This window comes from Rhinoderma darwinii, chromosome 1 (genome assembly GCF_050947455.1).
Source record: "Rhinoderma darwinii isolate aRhiDar2 chromosome 1, aRhiDar2.hap1, whole genome shotgun sequence".
Classification (NCBI taxonomy): domain Eukaryota; kingdom Metazoa; phylum Chordata; class Amphibia; order Anura; family Rhinodermatidae; genus Rhinoderma; species Rhinoderma darwinii.
The window spans coordinates 659,906,335-659,913,560 of record NC_134687.1 but is presented as its reverse complement, the minus strand read 5'-3'; positions in this window follow the sequence as shown (position 1 = coordinate 659,913,560).

Below are 7,226 nucleotides of genomic sequence, written 5' to 3'. Positions count from 1 at the left end.
CGATCTAAAGATCTAACAGAGATTTCTCAGGAGAGGTTAAGACAATGCTCATGTTAAACAGAAATAGGAGTATGCAAGGACCTTGAATAGAAACGATCTTCTGAAACCCAAAACAAAAAAACAATCGATCCAATGATACTACTATGAGATTTATCTCTAGGTATAACAAGAATTGGAACTCTATTTGCGAAATTTTTTGGAAACGCTGGTCTATATTGCACACGGACAAACGACTGTGTAAAATATTGACTGATAGCCCAGCCATGACACCGCGTCGGAGCCCCAATTTACGGGATATGCTAGTTTGGAGTCACTATGTTCCTCCCATGAACAGGTACATATTTGGATCCAAGGGACCGAGGTGGGGTAATGTGCCTTGTGGGTCCTGTGGTGCTTGTCCAGTGATGGAGGAAACAAATTCCTTTTTGGGGTCTGACCAAACAAGATTATATAACATAGTACACTTTATTAACTGTTGTGTGCGGAGTGTGATCTATCACGCGCAATGCCCCTGCAATAAAATTTATGTGGGGATGACCACAAGGGAGCTGAAAGTGCGCGTGATGGAACACATTCGTGAGATTGAAGGGATTACTAATAGTGACTGTAAAGAGGGTTTTGGTGATAGAAATAAGCCGCTTGCTAGACATTTTAGTGACTACCATGGTAGAAACTGGAGGTTGCTCAAAGTTAAGGGGATTGATCGAATCTATCAGGGGAATCGTTGGGATGATGTCTTCAGGGACCTTTTGCGGAAGGAGATTAAATGGATTGTGACTTTGGACACTATGTCCCCAAAAGGTCTAAATGAATCTCAAAGCTTTGCATCCTTCTTGTAAGTATTATTCTATGTTTATAATTTATAATATTCTATTACTACTCTGACTAGATCCAGTTTGATTGACTCTGATATGAGTAGGATTACCTGATGAACTGAATAACCAGACAACTATATAGCGGAAGTGATAATGATGAGGAGAAGATTGATCTCTATGAATTTGTGCAACAAGAATAATTCTATGCAACGACCATCCAGGAATGGGACTTGCTCATTTATGAATAGGGTGGACATCTGCTTTGTAATAATGTTCTCTATACTTTATTGTATAGAGTGATGTAGAACATATGTAATTAACCTTGTAACCTACAGATGTAATCTTTACATTCTTTAATAATTTTTTGTTTTATTGTATAAAATTTTTTATATATAATTTTTATAATATCACATGATTTTTTGAATTTAATATATATATTTTTGGTCACTTTGTGTTTTCGTTTTTTTTTTGTCCGTTTTGTTTTTCACTTATTAAATATTATTATTTTTATAATATATATTTTCTATGATATAGGATAATATATATAATATTGAATCCTGCACTTGATACACTTATATGTATAATAATAACTTCACACACATGGAATTGTATTATTCCTTGGTTCGCATGTGCTGTACTCTTGGCGATCGCATGGTCTGTTTTGCATGTGGTCGGGACCTGGTTCATTTCCCTGGGTGGAGGGCCCCCGCACGGTGGGTGTCCCGGTTGTGGGACTCTCACGTGCAGACGCTTGGGTCATCACATGCCCACCTTGGATTTTTTCACTATTAGGGGTCTATAGTCCCCTATCCTTATATACATATCTATGTATGTAAGGATATAAACAGATGGTATCACCCACGTCGTGTTCAAATTAGGCATGATGTGGTGTGAGGTTACTTATTTATGCTATTGTGAATTGAATAGTTCTTTCGTGTAATTCCTGTATTCCATTATTTACTTATGGTTCAAACTATTTACTTAATTTAAAATACATGTCATAAACATTGAGGTGGATGATGGGATACAGATATCTTTATAATGATGTACATATACCCCTGTGTTATGAAATATATATATATTTAGCAAGGTCTATATATATATATATATATATATATATATATATATATATATATATATATATATATATTAAAATGATATAAAAATACTTTAATTAAATAATACAGGTTTAAATGATGGATTATCTCATTGTTCTTGATAATAATGTGCCGAATTTCATCGGCTAGTAAAACTAACAACAAATTCAACGCTAAGGTTTAGATTTATTCAGGTTCCCTTTGGAGATATGATGGTATTTGAATGAGCTGGTCAAATTACTTTATAGACTAAAACCTGCACATAATATGACAGTACTGATTTTATGCGAGAAAAAGACCAAAAAAAGGACCTATACCGGCGCTGCTGAAATGAAGTTTTTTATACTCAAGGCAAATAGAATAAATATATGTTTTATTGGTAGGTAGGCTACGCGTTACGACATCGAACTGATGTCTTCATCAGGCCAAGCAAAATCACACTGATTGTTACAGCTTATATACACAGCACATCAGATAAAGCAGAAGAAAAAACCGCCAAATCTGTATAGGTCAAAGATCAGTGATGACGTCAGTGTTTGAAAACGTAACAGAAATTTACAATAAAATCATGAGTGCAATCAATGAGATGAAATAAGTGTGAAATGGTGGGTTAGATTAAAAGCCGTTTAAGTAGCACGGATGGTCTAACTTAAAATTATATAAATATATATATTTAAAAAACATATATTTAAAAAAAAAAGAACTATGTATTGATTACTATGGAGGTAACATTAACAAGTGAATGTAGTAGATGTTACTCACTTTGTATCACTGTAAACTTATGGAAACAGAAAGATGTGTGGTCGGCAGCAGGAAATGTTACACTGCAGTTACAAAGTAGCGTCACTGTCGTCATGGTAACAGACAGCTGCGATGAGAGAGAGGAGAAGGAGCTACTGAGCAGCAGGGGAGGATTATTCAGCTCTTAAACTACAGGATAAGGTAAGTGGAAGCAATAAAACCTAGATTGCAAGATAAACTATTAAGATTAGAGAATGTACTGATTGTAAGGTAGATAGATTTGTTTTTTTGATAATTAGAATGCTGTTTTTATAAATTGTAATGAAATACGTGTCTTTTTTGAAGAATGGGGTTGTAATGAGCAAATTTATTAACATGAAAAGACACTATCTATCCAAGTTTTCTCTATGCACTACAAATGTTCAAAGTGATTTCCATTGGTGACACGGCAGATGTCTAGACAGTAGTCTAGTGCTGTCTGGATGGATGCCAGCCTAATCTTCGGATATGTACTCCACTGTTTTAGTGATGCGTTGTCTGAGGTCATTCAGATCCTGTGGCTGGGGGGCAGATATACTAAGTCATTGATGTAACCCCACAGATAGAAGTCGTAGGATGTTAGATCTGGCGATCGTGGAGGCCAGCGCAATAGTGATGAATCGTTGTTTCTGGCAGGTATCGGCAAACGTCCAAATAAAAATGTGGAGGTGCACCATCCTGCTGATAGAGGAAGATCTGCCAAACATAGTCTATCTGTTGCATAAGCCATTCCTTTAACATGTCCAAGTAGAAGTGGCCACTGACAGTATGCTCAGCGATAAAGAAGGGACCGTAGACTTTGTGCCTTCTCATTTTACAGTACACAATTACTTTTGGGTGAGTCCCTCCTGTGCTCGATAAGGGCGCATGGTTTTTCTGAGTACCAATTTCTGACATTGTGGCGATTGACCTTCCCACTGAGATGAAAGGTAGCCTCGTCGCTGAACACCAACCTTTCAGCGAATTCCAATCGGCCCTGAGAGTCAATGCAAAAGTCACTGCGTTTCGGTTTGTCGTCTGGTTTCAGTTCTTGAAGAAGATGTAATCTGTATGGCTTAAAATGCCGGCGTTTTCGTAAGATACGGCATACCGTGGTTTGTGCACCTGTTGTTCTTACTAGTCAGCCTGGTCGTACACGTCTTGAATCCTTCTCACTGTCTCATCCCATGTCTTTAGGTGGCCCAGATTTTTCCCATGACATAAACAGCCAGTGGTTTCTAATTGCATCAGCCAATGCGAAATGCATTTTTTATACAGAACACATTTACAAAATTAATTTTGAAAGTTTCACTCTACTGCCACGACAAACCCCGTTCTTGCAGATTCCAACATAGAAAAAGCAATTTTTTGCTTCGATGTCGCCATCTTATATCACACTATGCAAGCTCGTTTCAAATTTGGCTCTTGAAAATGAAAGCTGTGCTGTGATTGGTTGCTATCGGCAACTAAGCCAGTTCTTATTTGATTTTCAGTCAATGGCCATTTACCACTGATTTAGAATTACAGTGAAGGAAATAAGTATTTGATCCCTTGCTGATTTTGTAAGTTTGCCCACTGTCAAAGACATGAACAGTCTAGAATTTTTAGGCTAGGTTAATTTTACCAGTGAGAGATAGATTATATAAAAAAAAAAAAAAAAAGAAAATCACATTGCCAAAATTATATATATTTATTTGCTTTGTGCACAGAGAAATAAGTATTTGATCCCTTTGGCAAACAAGACTTAATACTTGGTGGCAAAACCCTTGTTGGCAAGCACAGCAGTCAGACGTTTTTTGTAGTTGATGATGAGGTTTGCACACATGTTAGATGGAATTTTGGCCCACTCCTCTTTGCAGATCATCTGTAAATCATTAAGATTTCAAGGCTGTCGCTTGGCAACTCGGATCTTCAGCTCCCTCCATAAGTTTTCGATGGGATTAAGGTCTGGAGACTGGCTAGGCCACTCCATGACCTTAATGTGCTTCTTTTTGAGCCACTCCTTTGTTGCCTTGGCTGTATGCTTCGGTTCATTGTCGTGCTGGAAGTCCCAGCCACGAGCCATTTTTAATGTCCTGGTCGAGGGAAGGAGGTTGTCACTCAGGATTTGACGGTACATGGCTCCATCCATTCTCCCATTGATGCGGTGAAGTAGTCCTGTGCCCTTAGCAGAGAAACACCCCCAAAACATAATGTTTCCACCTCCATGCTTGACAGTGGGGACGGTGTTCTTTGGGTCATAGGCAGCATTTCTCTTCCTCCAAACACGGCGAGTAGAGTTAATGCCAAAGAGCTCAATTTTAGTCTCATCTGACCACAGCACCTTCTCCCAATCACTCTCAGAATTATCCAGATGTTCATTTGAAAACTTCAGACGGGCTTGTACATGTGCCTTCTTGAGCAGGGGGACCTTGCGGGCACTGCAGGATTTTAATCCATTACGGCGTAATGTGTTACCAATGGCTTTCTTGGTGACTGTGGTCCCAGCTGCCTTGAGATCATTAACAAGTTCCCCCCGTGTAGTTTTTGGCTGAGCTCTCACCTTCCTCAGGATCAAGGATACCCCACGAGGTGAGATTTTGAATGGAGCCCCAGATCGATGTCGATTGACAGTCATTTTGTATGTCTTCCACTTTCTTACTATTGCACCAACAGTTGTCTCCTTCTCACCCAGCGTCTTACTTATGGTTTTGTAGCCCATTCCAGCCTTGTGCAGGTCTATGATCTTGTCCCTGACATCCTTAGAAAGCTCTTTGGTCTTGCCCATGTTGTAGAGGTTAGAGTCAGACTGATTAATTGAGTCTGTGGACAGGAGTCTTTTATACAGGTGACCATGTAAGAGCTGTCTTTAATGCAGGCACCAAGTTGATTTGGAGCGTGTAACTGGTCTGGAGGAGGCTGAACTCTTAATGGTTGGTAGGGGATCAAATACTTATTTCTCTGTGCACAATGCAAATAAATATATATAATTTTGACAATGTGATTTTTTTTTTAATATAATCTATCTCTCACTGGTAAAATTAACCTAGCCTAAAAATTCTAGACTTTTCATGTCTTTGACAGTGGGCAAACTTACAAAATCAGCAAGGGATCAAATACTTATTTCCTTCACTGTATCTCCAGGCCTCTACTTTTGCACCATCCTTTTTGAATCATCCTGTAGTTACCTGAATTCAACTGTGACCGGAATCTATGAAGGAAAAGTATTGTGGGTAAAAGGAAGAAAATAAGAGCCTTGTTTACTTACAAAGCAGAGAAGCTGAATTGTCACCATGAACCTCGCGTTTTATTACTGTATTTATATATTCTCCCACACTGCAGGAGAATCCAGAGCGACAGTACAGATACCCCATGTGAATATTTATATTTTTTAACATATATGGACATAGAAAAATTTGATCTTCATTCAAACATTATAAAATGATAACCGTGATGGAATACGACAAAAACGACGAACAAATTAATTTTTCAATAATTTATTAAAATAAAAATTCACAGATGTTTTACAACAGAAGGAAATATCATAAGTATATTTATCACTACCTTAAAGACCTAAAATTAGAATAAGCTGCTCCAGTTTTAATACAAATGATTAGAACTTTGTTAGGATATATTCACACACTGCAGATATGTAGCAGAAGTTTTGCAACTGAAATTCTGAGTAGGGTTGTTTCTGCAGTATGCACATGGATTCTACAAGCTACAGCCGGATGAATGGGACAGTCGTACACATTTCTGTAACAAAACTGCTGTATGTGAATATACCCTTAGGCTGGAGACACACATGCAGCTTAAAGAGGCTCTGTCACCACATTATAAGTGCCCTATCTTCTACATAATGTGATTGGCGCTCTAATGTAGATAATAGCAGTGTTTTTTATTTTGTAAAACGATTAGTCTTGAGCAAGTTATGAGCAATTTTAGATTTATGCTAATTTGTTTCTTAATTCCAAACTGGGCTTTTTTTAGCATTTGACCAAGTGGGCATTGTAAAGAGAAGTGTATGACGCTGACCAATCAGCGTCATACACTTCTCTCCATTCATACTCAGCACAGCGTGATCTCGCGAGATCACGCTGTGCTGTCACATACACCCACATTAACTTTACTGAAGTGCCTTGAGAGTGAATAGACATCACCTCCAGCCAGGAAGCGATGTCTATTCACACTCCCGACACTTTGGTAAAGTTTGTGTGGGACTTAATCACAGCACTGCGTGATCTCGCGAGATCACGCTGTGAATGACAGCACAGCTGTGCTGTGTAATTAAGTCCCACAAAAACTTTACTGAAGTGTCAGGAGTGTGAATAGACATTGTGTCCTGGCTGGAGGTGTTGTCTATTCACTCTCAAGACACTTCAGTAAAGTTAATATGGGTGTATGTGACAGCACAGCGTGATCTCACGAGATCACGCTGTGCTGAGTACAAATGCACATGAATGGAGAGAAGTGTATGACGCTGATTGGTCACTGATTGGTCAGCGTCATAAACTTCTCTGTACAACGCCCACTTGGTCAAAAGTTGAAAAACGCCTTATTGGGCATTAGGAAACTA